The 21179-nt window shown below is 44.2% G+C and overlaps 1 protein-coding gene across 4 annotated transcripts in view; it reads left to right on the forward strand.

Moving 5' to 3' along the window:
* Positions 1–21179, forward strand: part of ARHGAP28 (Rho GTPase activating protein 28) — a 253189-nt gene that overhangs the window by 141841 nt on the left and 90169 nt on the right. The window contains exon 1 of one of the 4 annotated variants that reach the window (XM_088469669.1): positions 10110–10124. The exons of the other annotated variants lie outside the window; for them this stretch is intronic. The gene's annotated coding sequence lies outside the window, so the exon portion shown is untranslated. Of the gene's footprint in view, positions 1–10109; positions 10125–21179 lie in introns of those variants that run through there. 4 annotated transcript variants of the gene reach the window in all.

The following is a 21179-nucleotide window of genomic DNA, read 5'->3' on the forward strand; positions in this document are numbered from 1 at the left end:
ATTGCTGGCGCCTACCTTCAACCTAAGCGGCTACTGTTGGAAATCCGCCACTCTCTGGACCTCATTCAGAGTCAGTCAAAGCGGCCGCACGGACGTACGCCACCGATGTTCGCTATACTGCGCATGCGTAAAGTTCGCAATGCGTGTGCGCAAACTAGCCGCTACGATCAGAAATTACTCTCTCCTTGAACACAGCCAGGTCGGTAGTTTGAGTGACAGATGGAGGCGTCTGTGGGTGGTAACAGGGGAAGGTACCTGAAAACGGGGGAGTGGAAATCCGAACGCAGGCGTGCCTAATTATGCGAACGGCATTTTATGGGAGTGCATACAGTTTATGGGAGTGCATAATTAACAAAGTAGCGTCATGGCACATGGCACATGGGAGGTTTTTACACTGACATGATCATAGAGCTTAAGAGAGGGTATGGTCAACCTTAAACTCTACGACCAGTTCCGATGGTTCCCGATGGTCTCGATTAATCCTTATATGCCCGGAGATGACGTGTAATGCGTACGAGAAGGGGGCGTATTTTTTTGTCTTCCGGCCGCTTCCTCCCCTTGGTCGGCCAGCTACCGATCCGAACTTAGGGACGCAACTTGCGAGGGAATCATTTGCATATCCGGCCCCTTTTCCCGTATGACTGTGCGGCCGCTTCGACCGACTCTGAATGAGGTCCTCTGTCCTTCCCTCCAAACACCCCACACACACTCACACACACACTCTCTCTCTCTCTATACAAATATATACATCAGACTTGCCTACCCTCCCACATTCCACGGGAGCCTCCCGCTATAAGCTGGGAGCTTCCGCTACCCCGGAAAGTATAGATCATCCCCCGGTATTCCCCACTGCCCTGTCAAAGCGCCACACTGCTCATGCGCGAGTCGGATGTGAAAGGGGAGGGACCTGGCTTGATGACATCACGACACGCACCGTCATTTAGTGTAATATGATAGGCCGGCTACCGCAGAGTTGTGAATAACGTTGGCCGCCTAGGTGTCACTGCCTCCCGAGTCTGTCTGATCTGTGATGGCAGGGAGCGGGACTGGCGGCTGCTGCAGCATCCTCTCCTCCTCTCCGGCTGCTGTACCAAGTCTGCTCACCTCATTAGTAAAAAAAAATATAAGTAGAGGGTGAGCTGTGCAGGAAGGCATCTTCCCCCGGGCCAGCCCGGTACACTGTAAGGATTTGGGTCCACTGCCGCGATCGCAGAAGCTAAGTAGCATTGTCTGCAGCCTCATTGGTGGATGACGCTGGCCATCCACCAATCACAGTGATAGGAGTATCTGAACGCTGATTAGTCACCAATTAGCGGAAAGTGCAGTGGAAGGCTGCAAACGGCCATGCAGACTTTGAGAGAGAGCCAGAGATAGGAGGGACAACAGCAGCAGGAGAATGGTGAGTATTGGGCTTCCCCCATAGATTTGAGGTCTTATCTTTAAAATGCATTTTCTTTTATCATATTTAAGGCAGTTGGTATATTATTTTTATTGAAGGTAATGGGGGAGGGGTGGCAGAGAAGGGAAGAACAGTTTTGGGCATGCTATTAAGGGAGAAGGGGGGGTTGTCACTTATGAGGGGGGGTCACTTCTGGAACATGCTGTTAATTGAGGGAGAAGGGGGGGTTGTCAGGTATGATGGGGGACACTTCTAAAATATGTTATTAATTAAGGGGGGATAGGTTGTTAGGTCTGGGGGGCAGTTCTGGGATGTGATTTTAATTGAGGGAGTTGTCAGGTTTGAGACTGATTATAGAGTACATTGAGAAAGGCTGGGAAGATAATCAGGACTGGGGTATGTTTCCAATTGAGGGAGGGGGTTTGTCAAATGTGGGGTACCATATGATCATAATTGAGAGAGGCTAATGTGGGGTCTGATTTTAAACTAAGGAGGAAGGGTGTATCAGATCTGTGAAATAATTTTTAATGAGGGGAGGGGGCGTTTGTCAGACTTGAGATTACTACACTTGCAGTGATTTAGGGGGACTTCCATTTTCTAGGACCCCTGTTTCATATGCTGCTATTCTGCTGACTTTGGTTATGTATACAGTACACCCGAGTTCCTGGCTGTATAGGCTGCTGTTAGATCGCAGGTGTTTTTTTTGCTGTTGAACACTTGTAGAAAATCAGGGCCACTTGCTTGTATTTTTCCACAGGGCTAAAACTTGCCAGCCAGCCCCTGGTATCTAGTGGAACTCTGGATTAAGTAGATTCAGTGCGGGTAAATAAATATAGGAGCTAAGCTAAACAGACATTTTGGTGTAGTCAATGGGAGAATTTGTCTATAGGAATTTGCAATTGGTGACACAGGCTTTTCATGTAAATGTCAGAATATAGGCTTATATGATTTGATATCAGTTGATGTATATAGCAGAGTTGTGGTTGGAATCTATTGCATACACAGAGACTTTTTTTTATGCTTATGATTTTAATATTTTTGATGTATAAATTCCATTATTTCATATGTCCTTAGTTACTACCCATACACAGACTTGCTCTTTCAGCAAGCTGCTCATAGTACCATAGTTTTCAACTTCCACTGCAGGACATATCTCTGCGTGGCAATAGATACGTCCATAGGTGTAGCTAGACACAGCTTTTGGGCGGAGCTGGACACGCCCCCTCGATGGCGCTCCAACCACCATCTAAAATCTCCCTGAAACTAATTTTTCAAAAGTAGGCAAGTATGATACACATACATGTATACATATATAGACATACATACATATGTGCATATATATACATATATATATATATATATATATATATATATACAGCGGGTAAGATAAGTTTTGAACACATTAACATTTTCTCAGTAAATATATTTGTAACGGGGCTATTGTAATAAAATTTTTAACAAATGTCAACAACAACAACCCATGCAATCTACACATGCAAAGAAATCAAACCATAGATGTCCATAAATGAAGTTATGTGTAATAATGTGAAATGAAACAGTATTGAACACATGAAGAAAGGGAGGTGCAAAAAGGTATAGATTAGGGGTGTGCACCGGCCACTTTTCGTGTTTTGTGTTTTGGTTTTGGATCTGGATCTTTCTTCGTGTTTTGGATCTGGATTGGTTTTGCCAAAACCACCCTTCCGTGTTTTGGGTTCTGGGTTTTGTGTTTTGGATCTGTATTTTTTTGAAAAAAAGCATAAAAACAGCTAAAATCACAGAATTTGTAGGTTTTTCTGCTCCTATGCTATTATTAACCTCAATAACCTTAATTTCCACTCATTTCCAGTCTATTCTGAACACCTCACACCTCACAATAGTGTTTTTATGTCCAAAAGGTTGCACCGAGGTAGCTGGATGACTATGCTAAGCGACACGAGTGGGCGGCACAAACACGTGACCCATCTAGGAGTGACACTGCAGTGGCAGGCAGGATGGCAGTTAGAAAAACTAGGCCCCAAACTGTACATAATGCAAAGAAAAAAAGAGGTGCAAGATGGAATTGTCCTTGGGCCCTCCCACCCACCCTTATGTTGTATAAACAGGACATGCACACTTTAACAAATCAATCATTTCAGCGCCAGGGTCTGCCACACAACTGTGGCTGAAATGATTGGTTCGTTTGGGCCCCCACAAAACAAGCTGGCAATTAATGTGTCCCTGCACAAACTGGCTCTACGGAGGCAAGATGTCATCCTCATCCTCCTCATCCACCGATTCCTCACCCTCTTCAGTGTGTACATCCTCATCCTCACAAAGTATTAACTCGTCCCCACTTGAATCCACCACCACAGGTCCCTCTGTACCTTCTGGAGGCTGGTCTCCCTGGAAGAGCTGATAATTCATTTTGATGAACATCATCTTCTCCACATTCTGTGGAAGCAACCTCCTACGCCTTTCGCTGACAAGGTTCCCGGCTGCACTAAACACTCTTTCGGAGTACACACTGGAGGGGGGGCAACTCAGGTAAAATAGAGCCAGTTTGTACAGGGGCCTCCAAATTGCCTCTTTTTCCTGCCAGTACAGGTATGGACTGTCTGACATGCCTACTTGGATGCTGTCACCGATGTAATCCTCCACCATTCTGTCAATGGTGACAGTATCATATGCAGTGACAGTAGACATGTCAGAAATTGTTGCCAGGTCCTTCAGTCCGGACCAGATGTCCAAACTTGGTCCTGCCTGCCCTGCATCACCGCCAGCGGGTTGCTTAGGATACCTAAGTTTTTTCCTGGCAGCCCCAGTTGCGGGAGAAAATGAAGAAGGAGCCGTTGACGTGTCACGTTCCGCTTCAGCTGACAGTGTGTTCACCAGCAGGTCTTTGCACCTCTGCAGGCTTGTGTCGGCCGGAAAGAGAGACACCACATAGGCTTTAAACCTAGGATCGAGCACGGTGGCCAAAATGTAGTGGTCTGATTTCAACAGATTGACCACCCTGGAATCCTGGCAAAGCGAATGAAGGGCTTCATCCACAAGTCCCACATGCCGAGCGGAATCGCTCCGTCTTAGCTCCTCCTTCACTTTCTCCAGCTGCTTCTGCAAAAGCCTGATGAGGGGAATGACCTGACTCAAGCTGGCAGTGTCTGAACTGACTTCACGTGTGGCAAGTTCGAAGGGCTGAAGAACCTTGCACAACACGGAAATCATTCTCCACTGCGCTTGAGTCAGGTGCATACCCCCTCCTTTGCCTATGTCATAGGTGGATGTATAGGCTTGTATGGCCTTTTGCTGCTCCTCCATCCTCTGAAGCATATAGAGGGTTGAGTTCCACCGCGTCACAACCTCTTGCTTCAGGTGATGGCGGGGCAGGTTCAAGAGTGTTTGCTGGCGCTCCAGTCTTCGGCACGCAGTCGCTGAATGGCGAAAGTGGCCAGAAATTTTTCGGGCCACCCAAAGCGTCTCCTGCACGCCCCTGTCGCTTTTCAGAAAATTCTGCACCACCAAGTTTATTGTGTGAGCAAAACATGGGACGTGCTGGAATTTGCCCAGATGTAATGCCCGCACAATATTGGTGGCGTTGTCAGATATCACAAATCCCCAGGAGAGTCTAAGTGGGGTAAGCCACTGGGCGATGATTTCCCTCAGTTTCTCTAAGAGGTTGTCGGCGGTGTGCCTCTTACTGAAACCGGTGATACACAGCGTAGCCTGCCTTGTAACGAGCTGGCGTTTCTGAGATGCTGCTACTGGTGACGCTGCTGCTGTTGCTGCGTAAGGTGATACATCTACCCAGTGGGCTGTCACAGTCATATAGTCCTTAGTCTGCCCTGTTCCACTTGTCCACATGTCCGTGGTTAAGTGGACATTGTGTACAACGGCATTTTTCAGGACACTGAGGACACTTTTTCTGACGTTTCTGTACAGTCTCGGTATCGCCTGCCTAGTGAAGTGGAATCTAGACGGGATTTGGAACCGGGGACACACTACCTCCATCAATTGTCTAAATCCCACTGCACTAATGGCGGATACCGGACGCACGTCTAACACCAACATAGCAGTCAAGGCCTCAGTTATACGTTTTGCTTCAGGATGACTGCTGTCGTACTTCATCCTCCTCGCTAAGGACTGTTGGAGGGTCAATTGTTTAGTAAAAGTAGTGGTGTTCCTACTTCCTCTCTGGGATGATGAACGACTCCCAGCAGCAGCAGCAACAGCAGCAGCGGCAGCAGTAGGCGTAGCAATGCAGGATCCTCCGGAGGAATCCCGGATAGGAGAGTCAGTCATGCCAGTGATATGGCCTGCAGGACTACTTCCGATCCTGACTAAGGAGGAAATTGACGAGGAGGGAGTTGACGGTGTGGTTTGCAGGCGCTTGGATACAACAGGACAACGGGATTTAGGTGTCCCTGGACTGCTTACGGTCTGAGCCAAAGTTTCTGAACTTGACAGTAACTTTTTATGAACGCGCTGCAGGTGCCGTATAAGGGAGGATGTTCCTAGGTGGTTGACGTCCCTACCCCTACTTATTTCACCTTTACATATGGTACATATGGCAAGACAGTTGTTGTCCGGATTTGGATAGAAATATTGCCAGACCAAAGAGGTGGAATGTTTGGTCTTCTGCCCAGGCATGACCGTGATGGGCTTTTTCATCCCACGGACAACAACTGTCTCCCCCGGAGCCTGATTTAAACAAACCACATCACCATCAGAATCCTCCTCGCCAACTTCCTCCTCAGCGCCAGCTACACCAGTATCCTCATCCTGTTGTACTTCAACAGTGACATCTTCAATTTGCATATCAGCAAGTGGACTGTGGGTGCTCCTTTCAGCACTTGCAGGGGGCGTGCAAATGGTGGAAAGAGCCACCTCTTCCCGTCCAGTGCTGGGAAGGTCAGGCATCGCAACCACCACCACACTTGGACTCTCTTTGGGGATTTGTGATATCTTCTTAGAAAGCACAGTTCTTCGCTGTGCTTTTGCCAGCTTAACTCTTTTGATTTTTTTAGTGGGAGGAGTGCTTCCATCGTCATGTGAAGCTGAACCACTAGTCATGAACATACTAGGGATCGACCTTAGCCGTTCCTTGCCACTCCGTGTCGTAAATGGCATATTGGCAAGTTTACGTTTCTCTTCAGCTGATTTAAATGTCTTTTTCAAGGTCATTTTCCTGAACTTTGCCATTTGGGATTGTATGTGCCCTCTACTATGACATTGGGCATCGGCCTTGGCAGACGACGTTGATGGCATGTTATCGTCTATGTCATGACTAGTGGCAGCAGCTTCAGCACTAGGAGGAAGTGGTTCTTGATCTTTCTCTATTTTATTTTTATCGGAGAAAGTTTGGTCCTCCATTTATGTTATATCGATTTGATATATACGTGCGGCTAAACACAGAAAATAAATTTTTTTTTGGTTCGGACTGGAGTGTACTTTGTGGGTTACAGCACCCTTTAACGGTCAAGCCAGCCGGCCCTTTACTTATGACACAGGCGCACGCTTGGCACTACTTTGTTGATGCACGTGCGGCTACTGCGCACACAATTCACAAACACAGAAAATAATTTTTTTTTTGGTTTGGACTGGAGTGTACTTTCGGGGGTTACAGCACCCTTTAACGGTCAAGCCAGCCGGCCCTTTACTTATGACACAGGCGCACGCTTGGCACTACTTTGTTGATGCACGTGCGGCTACTGCGCACACAATTCACAAACACAGAAAATAATTTTTTTTTTGGTTTGGACTGGAGTGTACTTTCGGGGGTTACAGCACCCTTAACGGTCAAGCCAGCCGGCCCTTTACTTATGACACAGGCGCACGCTTGGCACTACTTTGTTGATGCACGTGCGGCTACTGCGCACACAATTCACAAACACAGAAAATAATTTTTTTTTTGGTTTGGACTGGAGTGTACTTGGGGGTTACAGCACCCTTTAACGGTCAAGCCAGCCGGCCCTTTACTTATGACACAGGCGCACGCTTGGCACTACTTTGTTGATGCACGTGCGACTACTGCGCACACAATTCACAAACACAGAAAATAATATTTTTTTTGGTTTGGACTGGAGTGTACTTTCGGGGGTTACAGCACCCTTAACGGTCAAGCCAGCCGGCCCTTTACTTATGACACAGGCGCACGCTTGGCACTACTTTGTTGATGCACGTGCGGCTACTGCGCACACAATTCACAAACACAGAAAATAATTTTTTTTTTGGTTTGGACTGGAGTGTACTTTCGGGGGTTACAGCACCCTTAACGGTCAAGCCAGCCGGCCCTTTACTTATGACACAGGCGCACGCTTGGCACTACTTTGTTGATGCACGTGCGACTACTGCGCACACAATTCACAAACACAGAAAATAATATTTTTTTTGGTTTGGACTGGAGTGTACTTTCGGGGGTTACAGCACCCTTAACGGTCAAGCCAGCCGGCCCTTTACTTATGACACAGGCGCACGCTTGGCACTACTTTGTTGATGCACGTGCGGCTACTGCGCACACAATTCACAAACACAGAAAATAATTTTTTTTTTGGTTTGGACTGGAGTGTACTTTCGGGGGTTACAGCACCCTTAACGGTCAAGCCAGCCGGCCCTTTACTTATGACACAGGCGCACGCTTGGCACTACTTTGTTGATGCACGTGCGACTACTGCGCACACAATTCACAAACACAGAAAATAATATTTTTTTTGGTTTGGACTGGAGTGTACTTTCGGGGGTTACAGCACCCTTAACGGTCAAGCCAGCCGGCCCTTTACTTATGACACAGGCGCACGCTTGGCACTACTTTGTTGATGCACGTGCGGCTACTGCGCACACAATTCACAAACACAGAAAATAATTTTTTTTTTGGTTTGGACTGGAGTGTACTTTCGGGGGTTACAGCACCCTTAACGGTCAAGCCAGCCGGCCCTTTACTTATGACACAGGCGCACGCTTGGCACTACTTTGTTGATGCACGTGCGGCTACTGCGCACACAATTCACAAACACAGAAAATAATTTTTTTTTTGGTTTGGACTGGAGTGTACTTTCGGGGGTTACAGCACCCTTAACGGTCAAGCCAGCCGGCCCTTTACTTATGACACAGGCGCACGCTTGGCACTACTTTGTTGATGCACGTGCGGCTACTGCGCACACAATTCACAAACACAGAAAATATATTATTTTTTTAGCACTTGGGGGGAGCACCCCTGATGGACAGAGCACCCCCTGGACAACACTACAGCACTCCTTTAGGACTGGGACACTGCACAGGACTTTGGAGTGGACACAGCCCCTATGGAGAACTGACTGCACAACACAGTCCAGCCAGCCCCTATGGACTTTGAAGTAGTGGACACAGCCCCTATTAACAACAGCAGCACAGCACAACACAGCCAGCCCCTATGGACTTTGAAGTAGTGGACAACAGCAGCACTACACTACACTACACTACACAGCCCTAACTCCCACCCTCCCTCTTCACTGTCCACAGCCGAGTGAGAAAATGGCGCCGACGTGTGTACCTTATATAGGATCCAAAACCCGCGAGACTCGGAAGGCGGGAAGATGACGTTTTGCCTCGATTTCAGATCCGAGTCAGGCGGGAAAAGTCGAGCCTGACTCGGATCGGACTCGGATCGGGGGGGCTCGGGGGGGTTCGGATTTCAGAAATCCGAACCCGCTCACCCCTAGTATAGATTAATATAAGCATTTTTATAAGACCTGGAGTGCCACCTCATCTTTTGCATTGTTTATATATATATATATATATATATATATATATATCTCTATGGTGGACACATCTTTAGAGCAGGATGGTAAGGGGGCGGAGCTTCAGTTGAGTTGGGGGCAGAGCTTCAGTTGAGTCGGAATTGGATGGGGCTTCGGCCGGTGAAACAGAGGGGAGGTGGCCAAGGGGGTGTGGGAAAGTGCTAAACTTCGCTACAGGAGTGAGCTGGGCTGGTGTTGACAGGAGAAAAAAGTATTTATTTTCCTGTCTGTGTATGTGGGCCTATTTTCAATGGGAAGCCTGGAGCTGTAGCTGGGCCAGTGTGTACCTATGATATGTTGGTGAACGTCGTTGTTCACCGACATATAGCATTGGCTGTGCTGCACAGCCGATGGACAGATACGACTGCCAACATATCTGTCCATCAGCAAGTGTGTACGGGCAGTCTGCAGGCACCCGTACACACACAACGGCAGTCGCGGAGAGGGGGGCGGGACTCCCCGACCGCCGGGACCCGCTGCCAGATACAGATGATGGCTGTTCAGTGTGTATGAATGACCATCATCTGCAGATATAACAGCAGATCATTCGATCTGCAGATATATCTGTATAGTGTGTACCCATCATTACTCACCTGGAATGTCTTGAGAGGCGCCAGAAAGCCACAGCCACCTAGTCCAGGCAACTGATAACAGCCGGTCTGGGTGGCTGATGATGCGATTCATGCTGATTTGTGTCATCAAGGCCCCGTCCCAGCTTTACAATACCGGTAATCACAATCATGTCATCACACACACCACCCCTCCTTTGCCACGACACCCTACCCCCGCATATTTGACCTGGCAGTCAGAATGTCGGCAAGTATCTATCTATCTATTATTTCCCATATGTTTCCTTTCATCAAGAGATATACATCAGAATAATTAGGTTTCTTTTTCTGAGAGTTTATTACATTACTGTCTTTAATCATGTTTTTCAGATGTAATGGAAACACAAACGTACTGAGAGCTAAGTAAGTATGCCCATGGGCGCCGAGAGGGGGGGAGTGGGTACAGTTTACCCGGGCCCAGGCTTGCTAGAGGGGCCCGGTGGGGCCCGGGTCCAGCGTCGCCCCCACCCCTCCATCACAGCAGCACAGCACACAGCTTGTGTTGGGCTGCAGTGCGAGACTGCTTGGAGCAGTCTCCAATGGCTCTGGGGGGGAGCGCCGGGCTGCAAAAGTGATTTGTCTATTTATATTTTGGCAAGGGGGTGTGGCTACGCCTCCCACGGTTAGGCCATGCCCCCTCCTTTACCGGGGCCCGGCCGGGCTCTCTACGGCCTTGAGTATGCTCACCAGCTTCATGTAGGCCCATACAGTAGGTGTCATATACAAGTGACCACACATTGGACGCAATTCAGCTTAGTGCGAGTTGCTTTGCCCATGATTTTACCATGGCGAAAGTACTTAGACCAATTCAGTTATTAGTCCTGCAATGAGCATCGCACTGGAATAAAGTTCCTTTTTGCTTGCACCTCTGGTGCTTGTGTTTAGCAATAGCAAGTCAAAGCCAATAAGTCCGTTTTGAACTAACCATGAAATCCAGCACACAATGATTTTCCCTGGTCTTCTTAACAGAGTACCTTGTACATACACATACACATGCAAAGAAAATGTGCATGAGGAGTGATTGTGTTTACATTAAACAAACCGTGATGGCTGCTGTTAACTTTGGTTTCATAGCAGCACAAGAACAGTTGATCTGTTTAGTCGGCATACCTTTTACTCAGTGATCCCAGTTCATTATCTGAATTTGCCCTGAGAATTTCATTAGAGCCATTCTTATCTCATACTGTATTTTTTTATGTTATAACATAGGTGTATTCTGCTGAAATATTCAAAGTCAAGCAATATACTTTACATAATAATAATAATAATAATAATAATAATAATAATTTATTATTATTATTATTATTATTATTATTCCATCATCATAACCATATTAGGAACCTTACTGGTCTGAAGCTAAAATCTTTGATGAGTCTATTGTGGGCTAACTAGGTAGTGCAGTCAATTAAGTAGCAGATATTTCCATGTTATGAGTATATTTGTAGTGCCTTTGGGGTCTGAGAAGACCTGGCTGTTTTAGCTGGAAATAGTGCTTTTTGCTATGCATTAAAGGTTACCTTCAGTGGTAGCTATTGCCATGTTGATAGCGGTAGACATGTCCAGCAAAGCTAGCTATTGCCTATTTAACAAGGTCAGAAACCAATCAAGAAACCAATCAAGTACCGCCGCTGTCCTCTGGTCACTATTGATAGCTCAGTATGGTGATAGCAGGGAACAGTAAAGGAGAAAATAACACATCTTTTCCTTCTTTTAATATATAAAAAAAGTGTTGCATACAATTCATTGCGACCATCACCTGGCTGCGCGCATAAGCTGTGGGTAGTCATCCACAGCTATGCGAGCGGCCAGGAGGCCGAAACAAAACAAAACAAAAAAGCCCTGATTCAGAGCGAGGGCTCTGAAAGAGCGTCCGGCTCTGAATCAGGGCCTGTGTACCCAGCAAAAATATCAATGTTGGAAAGAACAAAACATTTTCTACATTTTTTAAATGTTTACATTATGTTTTTACTCTTCCTTCTAGGTAAGGTATAATTGCTTTAAATAGCTAAACAAACATGTATATTGTGTTACACTGGAGACTGCAGTCTACATGTTTGCACTCCGGCTACTCCTAAGTTACTCTGTCTTCATTGCTGTGCCTCAGGTTAATATGACAGCTCACATTTCCAGATGCTGAGAATAGTTACAGTACACTCAACATTCTCTGGTCTATTGTCTACATTATTATTTTATGCATGCAGCGGTCCCTATTTTTGTTTTATTTTTTATTTTATTTTCACCTCTAATACACTGTCCTCACAGTTTAGTCTGACAATTCAAGACCCAGGGGGTTATTCACTAAGAAATTGTACATGTGCGGGAGGCCATAGGAACCAATCAGATATTTGATTTTACGGTCATGCTCAGACTTGTGGAAAAGCCACATATCCCAGTCTTAGGGGCATATTCAATTGGGCGCGAGGTTTAGCGAGTTAAAAAACCTTGTGCCCCTCGCGCCCAATTTTGGATTACCGCGGGTATGTATCCAATTTTTTAAATATGGTCTTGGGGGTTTTCAGCTTTGAAAACACTGCGTTGCGTAAAAAAAAATCTGCACTTACCTGGCCACGGGTCTCCGGTGGTCTCCGCGGCTCCCGGTGGCCTCCCCTCTATCTTCTCACTGGAGAGGGTGCTGCCGGGAGTCCCGGGGGCTGCTGGGAGGCTCCAGGGGCTGGTGGGAGGGGCAAGGGCTGCTGGGAGATGTCGTTCTCCCTGTGCCCATTCCAGGAGGCCTCACTGACACTGGGAGGAATGCACATACACCGGGGGTCACACACACTCATGCACACACACACACTCACTCATACTCACTCATACACACTCACACACACTGACATACTCACCACTGCTGCTGGAGTCCATGTCCTGACACTGAATGCAGAAGACAGCACTTCAGAAGGTGAGTAATTACTGACTAATTAAGCTAATTGGACAATTCCAAAACCTTAATTAGTCATTGGGAGTGGTGGCGCCGTGGTCCCAGAGCAAGTCCCACTGATTTTAGAAAAAATCACACTTGCTCTGGAGGTGCGAGTATAAAAACCTCCCAGTGCGCAAAATAGAAAACAAAACGCACCTAATTGAATAGCAAAAACCCGAACCTGCAGGAAAGACCTCGCAGGTGTGGGTTTTTTGCTTTACTTGCACCCAATTGAATATGCCCCTTAGATAGCCAGATGTGTAAGGGGCGCTGACTACTTTGCAGACTAAGTAATTGGATATCCATGGTTTGAGTTCAAACACCGGAGTATTAGCGCATTGTCTGGATTGTCCGTATTGAAGTGGAATATAAATATATCATCTATTTCACCCTAGCCAACTACGGCCACAAAACTGAAAGTATATCTAACTTATTTTTACTCCTACTTAAAGTGGATTATTAAATGCAGCGTTTTAGCTTCACCAATCGATGTAAAGGATCCAATATTGGAATATTATTCTAACTATTGTGTTGTGTCACAGTTTAGAGACTGCCATTCTCTATATTAATGCATATGCATCGTTGACACGTTGATAACATTGCCTGAGGAAAGAGTGTTGCCAACAGGCTGTAGTTTATTACATTGTTATACATTGTATCCAAATAACATTTAGATTAAGTTAATTTGTTTCTTAGTGATGCACCTATGTCTTTCTTCCGATTTTCACATATATTTTGCTAGCCACGTATTATAAGTGATTGATTATTGTTCAAGCTGGTTACATTTAACAGTACATTCTAGGTAGATTTGGGTCAATTAGGCTTGAGTATATTTTAAATTATTTTATATCATATCTTAGATTAGGTCTGGTTTTATGTTTACATTTATGTGATTAAATATGTTATTTTAAATACAGACAGTGCTTCAATATCTATTTTTATCTTTTAGTCACGTACCCCTTGATAGGCAGGTATAACCTATCTTGAATTTGGAGCAGCAGTCTGTTTTCTACATTTTGTTTAATTATTATCAGCTGTGCACCGATCCAGCGCCAGATTGTGTGTGTGTGTGTGTTTTGTCTTCATTTGCATGTAATTGAATTGTTTTTTTTTTGTTTAGTAGAATTTTTATAAATATCACATCACATTACATCACATATCACAAACATTTATATCATACTTGCCAACTTTTCATTTTTCCTCCCAGGGAGGAGAAGCAGGTAGGCGGTGATGGGGGTGGAGCCCGATGTTTTGCATCATTAAACCCCATCCACTCACAGTAAATTGCCACAAATAGCACATATTTTAATAGGGGACAGAACCAAATTACTTCTGGGACAGTAGGCATGTATGATTTAAATGTAAGTCATAATAGGGCACGGATTAATTCCATTTATTTGTTTTGTACAGAGAGGATGGATATTGGGGAGGCAGAGGGTGAGATGGCACAGAAAAACTGACCTAGGGTGAGAAAAAATTAAACCTGGCCCTGCTTACATTGTAACTTGTACTAAACCAATCAATTCTGATTGCTGAGTAGTGATCTTCAGCATTTTATCAGATGCACTGTCCCAGCTATAGTTTTTTTGATATATTGCCCCAAAGTAAAATCTCAATGACATAAATAGCAACGATAGGAGCTGTTATTTAATTGGACAACATTTTTGATAATGATAATTGATAAGTATATTAAGTTATTTAACATCTGACTGAAGTAAAATGGTCTAAAATCCTCCTTCCGAGAATATCCCTACTAGTACTAATATATAAAAATGCAATGTTTTATGTTTGTTCCTCAATCATGACCAAACCTTTCAATCGGTTGAAAAAAAAAAAAGAATATAGCATTACAAAACATAGCATTACTATCTTTCTCCAGTATAGTTTGCTTCCAGTGTTGTTTCAATAATTTAACATACACACACACTTACACACGCACATATTTTATTCCAATAATAATGCCAGACAAGTGTAAGAGTAATCTGTCAAAAATATCCTGTAAGAGTAAAGCAGCAAAAATTGCTCACAGTGGAGAAACTTCTGCACAAACGCAAATGAGCAAGCACAGGCAAGCTCAGCAACAAATAAAGCTTCAAGCATATGAGACTCAATAGCAGACTATTATGCGCCAACAAGCTGCTGCTGACTGTCAAACCTCATTTTATTCATCCCAATCGGAAAAACAGCATGATGCAAGGCTTCAACAGCAATGTGTTATACACGCTAATTTGAAGAGTGCAAATTGAGCTTCTATGCTAAAGGTGGCATTTCACTATGATCCTTCACTAAATACAGTGCTCATCCTCTAAAAACAATCTTGAAGATGGTGGAGCACAAACTATATAACAGTATGAGATTACGCACTACGAGTCTTGGAAAAAATATCATCAAAGCTACCATTTCGACAAGGTCGTCAAAGGGACAAATTGTACCCATACCCAGGATTCCCATAATATTTAACAGAACTACCATCCCAATTTAAGCATCTCCAATTCCCCCTGAAGCTAGCGTTTGCCATGTCCATCAACGAATCACAGGGCCAAACTCTGAAAGTGGCAGGTATACTTGGAGACGTATCGCTCTTGCATTATGTTGCTTGCTCACAAGTTTCAAGCGGTGGCAATCTATATATATCAGCACCAGAAGTAAAACATTAAATGTCTCCAAAACTGGCCTGAGGTGAACTTCACTACTATTGTTTATGTTCTTCATAATATTGCTTTAAACATCACTCATACCCCTTTCACACATAGCCTAAATACACAAGTTTTTGCCAGTGTACGTGCAATGACCTTGGTCGGAGTCCCAGGCCCGCAACCCTTCTCGGTATCAGGGTAATTCCCGGGTTCGACCCGGGTTGCATCTAGTCTGAATGGCATAACCCATCCGCAATGACCCAGGTCATGACTAACAGGCTCCGATTGGCTGGCTCAGTGGTGGCACTTGGAGGTGACATCATCCCGGGTCCTTTGTGAAGGGCGACAACCCGGGAATAACCCGGGTTGTCACCCATGTGTAAAAGGACTAGCCCGGCTTCAACCTATGCTCTGTTTCCTGGGTCCGAGCCAGGTTGAAGCTGGGAATTTATAACTAAAAAGGGTATGTCCACATACAAAATCCTCTATCAATTTAATTCTAATGACATTCGCTCATGGACTTGCCTGGGCAATAATGGGTACTACAGCTAGTTTTATAATATATCAACTGTGTGGGATTCATTATCTGTTTTACAGATTTCGGATATTGTTTTATATCAGTGCAACAATGATCCTAAAGAACAAACTGATACAATATGAAAAATCTGTAACATTCACAAGTGTACGGTAAAGTTATATTATGAAAATGATTCCATATTTAACATTGGAATAAAAAAAAGGTTTGTAGACAGCAATTAGTTGTAATACTGTAAGTTCTAAAAATCAGTGTTGCTATTGTACTTTTTACAGCCACATGTTAGCAGGCTAAACTGGGCAATTTAACTTGCTATAAACTTATGTTCCTTCTTTAGTTAAAGATAGATAGATTAGATAGAAACATAACAATACTGGTTACATACTTTATTTCAGAATCCAAATAACTGATGCATAATTACATTACAAAGAACAGTTTATGCATTTCTGATGGGAATTGACTAACGTCCAGGCTTTGAGGATAGAAACGGACAGTGTTTTGATGTAAGCTAATCAGTTATGCTTATTATAAATTTACTCTGTAATATTGAGCATTATTTATTATTTTGTAAGCAACTTGCAGTTTTTTGCTATTACATGAACCAAATTGGAAAAGCAAAAGACATTTCTTTCAAATTTGGTGATGCTGAGTTATTCAGATGAAGTTTTTAGAGCTCTGCATTATTTGCTTTCGAAGCATAAGAGGTATCTGAGAATTCTCGGCCACCATTCTGCAATTCTTTCCATGATAGAAATATTGAATAATAGAAAACATATGGATCAGGGAACAAGGGTTACTGCATGTTCTTTATTTGTCTTGAACAGAGACAAGGGAAATGGAATACAGAGAAAGTCTCTCATGTCAGAAATTAAATCAGGATCTGTGAGCAGTTTATGTTCAAGGCCACCCACTCTTGTCTTGGTTGAACAGTTCTTGAACAGTTCTATATATGAACAGTTACTACAAACACTTTATATGTTGAGTATTATATATAATATATTATCAAAGAGGAAAGTAAAAATTTGTAAATTGCACATTGTTAATGAGTGTTGGCGCTAGCTTTCATTGAAGTACAGTAGGTTGAATTGTTTTTAAGTAATTTCAAATGTTGTAGTCTTCAAACCATTTACATTTTAGAACATATTATAAACTTTTAAAACTTTCTGTATGGTAAACAGAGTGTGGGTGATGACTGGCTCAGCTAATAACTTTTAAAGTGTGAACAGGTAGAGTTAATATCATCAACCTCACATTTATCAAATTAGGATCCATTAGACTGTGGAAATTAGAATCAAAAGGGAATCCCAATAAACAATATCCATATTACATGTAACTGAAGTATCGCTGTGCCTGCTCAAATTTTGACAACGCCAACATTTTCATTTTTGTTCCCCTGAATGCTGACACAAGACTAATGGGAAGCAGATGTTTAAACAGCTCTACCTAGTATTTAAAAGCTCTGGAGGCTGCATTCCTGCTTGATTATGCAAGGAAATAAGAAAGTGGATAAGGAAATGAGAGGCAGAACTGTTCCTATATGCAGATCTGATTATCCAGGCGTGCTTTATGGTTGATACAATGGTCTGGAGAATTAGTTTTTAAACATGAATCCACATATGCTCATAATTATTTTCATGACTTATTGACTAAAAAATGTATTTCTCCCCTGTAAAAAAAAATTGTAATCTTTACGTAAATGTGTTTTTATCACAGTCTGTCACATATAATGATTTTCAAGCTATAAAACAGCAATGTCAGCAGCATACATGCACAAATATATAAAGCTGGAACGATGGACATCAAGGGTATTTCAGTAATTTTTTGTTGTTGTGAAAGCTGTGAAAGTCCAGTGATGGCTACCCATAGCAAATAAATGTAAACTTACATGGAGGAGACTATATATATCTATCTATCTATCTATCTATCTATCCACTAGCTGAAGTACCAAGCATTGCCAGGATTTAAATCATAAAAGTTATTAAGTTTTATTATGTTGTCTAAATCCATCCAGTGGTAGGCCCAGAGTTCTGCCCAGCATACACCAACAGGAGGTCCGAACAGGACCTCAACCCCCTAGTATGTCTTCTGGGATCCAATGTTACCACTCTGTGAAGTTTTCATCCCAATCCATCCAGTGGAAGGCTCAGAACAGGCTCCCCGGATCCGAACAGGCTCCCTGGGTCAAAGTTCTGCCTGGCGTACTCTGCCATGAGGTGCGACCGGGACTCCAACCACTCCATTAGGCATCCCAGACCAATTGCCACCCTCGGTGAAGTTTTCATCCAAATCCATCCAGTGGAAGGCCCAGAACAGGCTCCCCGGATCGAAGTATTCCCCAGCATCCCCGGGTCAAAGTTCTGCCCAGTGTACACCAATGGGAGGTCTAATCAGGACCTCAACCCCCTAGTAGGTCATCTGGGATCCAAAGTTACCACTCTGTGAATTTTTCATCCAAATCCATCCAGTGGAAAGCTCAGAAGAGGAAATTGGCAATTCAAATGCGCTAGTGTCATCTATACATCATCGTTTATATGTTTATAACAATTAATACTTCCCAAATGTAATGTAGAATGATCTCATGTGTGTATAATTCAATCTCAGACAGTGATGATTCGGTTTATATGAAAAACATAAATTTTGCACAACACATGGTGTAGTATTTTAAAAAATAGAAAGGTTTATTACTCCAAGGTTTAAAACAAAAATAGTGTATCTAGCATGAAACACAATCCATATACATTCATGAAAACATCATAAAACATATAAAAAGTATATCGCTCCTGTTTCAGATAAAATTGGGGAATTACCAGTTGTCCAGGCTCAGAACAGGCTCCCCGGGTCAAAGTTTTGCCCAGCGTACACCAACTGACCGGGACCCTAACCCTCATGAAACCTGGCCAGGATCTAACTGGACCACCTTGCGTTGGTTTCATCCCAATCGTGCAGGGGTGTCCGAATGCAAAACTGGACAGATAAACAAACAGACTAATGAATTTTATACAGTGGCAAACGTAGGATTTTGAAAGGGGGGTTTCCAAATCCTTGGTTATACATATACAGTGCACCCCTATGTAAGTGCCCCCAGTATTGCCCCTTATACAGTGCCCCAGTAGTGCCTCTTATACAGTGCCCCCAGTAGTGCCAGTACCCCCAGTAGTGTCCCTTATGCAGTGGACCCAGTAGTGCCCCATATACAGTGCCTCCCTATGTAGTGCCCCCAGTAGTTGTCCCCATATGCAGTACCCTCAGTAGTGGTCCCCCCTATGCAGTGCCCCAGTAGTGGTCCCCCCTATGTAGTTCCCCCAGTAGTGGTCCCCCTATGCAGTGCCCCCAGTAGTGCCCCTTACACAGTGCCCTCAGTATTGCCCCTTATACTGTGTCCCCAGTACTGGTCCCCCTATGCAGTGCCCCCAGTCGTAGTCCCCCCTATGCAGTGCCTCCAGTAGTGCCCCTTATACAGTGCCCCCAGTAGTGGCCCCCTTATGTAGTACCCCCAGTAGTAGTCCCCCCTATGCAGTGCCCCCACCCCTATGCAGTGCCCCTTACATATATAGTACAAAGAAAAAAACTTACCTGAATCCCCGCACCTGCAGCTGTCTGCTCCTCCATTCTCCCGGCTCGCTCTGCACCATGGGAGAGATGTCATGACGTCTCTCCCATCACCCACTGCGGGAGCCGGAAGGTGGAGCTCATGAGTGAGCTCCAGGTCGGCTCCAGCAGTGGGCACAACAGCCAATGAGAATCTGTCTGACTTTCATTGGCTGCTAAAACAAACACTGCCACCAGGTAGTACGAGTGTACTACCCGACACCGACGTGCTTGTGATTGTGGCCCTGATTCAGAGCCGTTCGTAAGCGGCCGCTCGTTCGTTATGTGCGATGTTCGCACATCTGCGCATTCATATGGATTTTAATATGCATGCGCGAACCAGTCAGTGCGGCCGAAAATCGTTTGTTCGCTAAATAGCGAATGCCTGCTATTTTGAGTGACAGGAGGAGGCGTATGTGGGTGGTAACAGGGGAAGGTGCTTGAAAACTGGGAGTGGAAATCAGAACGCAGGCGTGCTTAAAGGTCAAAACGGGCGTTTTATGGGTGTGCATAATTAATACAGGAGCTTCATTGACCACGTCACTTGGTTGATTTAAAGTCAGAACTGCTCGCAAGATTGCGGTAGGAAAAACCAACCACAAGAATAGCGAGCAGTTCATACGCTGTTCGATGTACTCGATTAATCTATTAAATAGCGGACATGACGTATGGTGCGAGCGGCCAGGGGGCGTCTTTTTCAAAATTACGACCGCAAGTTTTGTTTGCTCGTTCAGACATAGAGGTGTGAACAGACCGCAAAGTGCGAACGGTTAATTTGAATAGCCACCCCTTCTTAATGAACGAGCGAGCGCAAATAGCGTCTGGCTCTGAATCAGGGCCTCACTGTGGTCCGCACTACACTTACTGATGGGCGGGCAGGGGGGGTTTCTGGGTACTCAGAAACCCCCCCTGCATGCACGTGTTATATATGAGTTTTGTTGCTCTGTCACATTGTGGCGTTGTTGCTATGTGATCTAATAGCTTACTTTTTCAATACTAAATAATTATGTAAAATTTGGCAGGTTCACCTTGAGAGCTGTGAAAGATATTCGACAACAAACAAACAAACTAACAAACTTCATATATATATATATATATATATATATATATACTGTAGATAGATAGATACACACACATATACTGTAAATAACTGCATACACACATGCCCACACACACTCTAACCCTCATGCACTAGAGTGTATGTACATATACAGAAATCTAATGGAAAACCAGGCACAACCAAAATACTAAACATTCCCTGGTGCTCCAACAAGGCCAAATGATCATACAAATAAAGAAAGCAAGGCACTCATTGGCCTTCTGAAGACAATGAGCATCAGGCATCCCAAGATTCAGGAGCAGCAACATTTCAGAAATATCATTGCTTCTTTATTGATCTACTTGATAAAGGAGCAAGGTAATATTCAAAATGTTGCTGTTGCTAAATTTTGATCTACTAGTGTACCATTGTTTTGAGAAGACCAATGAATGTGTCTCTTTCTTTATTTGTGTTACACTGCTAGGTGTTTTGATAGCCTTTTCAGTGGAAATGCAGTTTGCTAATTGTAGAAGCATATATCTCTGAGTAGGTGCATTACTGAAGCTGCCATACTGGTTTATCTGTTGAGATAGCATCAGACGTAACCTATTGACTCCAAAGGAGTATTGCCCCTGGTTAGTTATCTTGGCTAAGAAATAACTTATAGATAGCTTAATAACTTATAGAAGATAGAGTAAGC

Source organism: Taudactylus pleione, unplaced genomic scaffold (genome assembly GCF_031769625.1).
Source record: "Taudactylus pleione unplaced genomic scaffold, aTauple2 ptg000093l, whole genome shotgun sequence".
Lineage (NCBI taxonomy): Eukaryota > Metazoa > Chordata > Amphibia > Anura > Myobatrachidae > Taudactylus > Taudactylus pleione.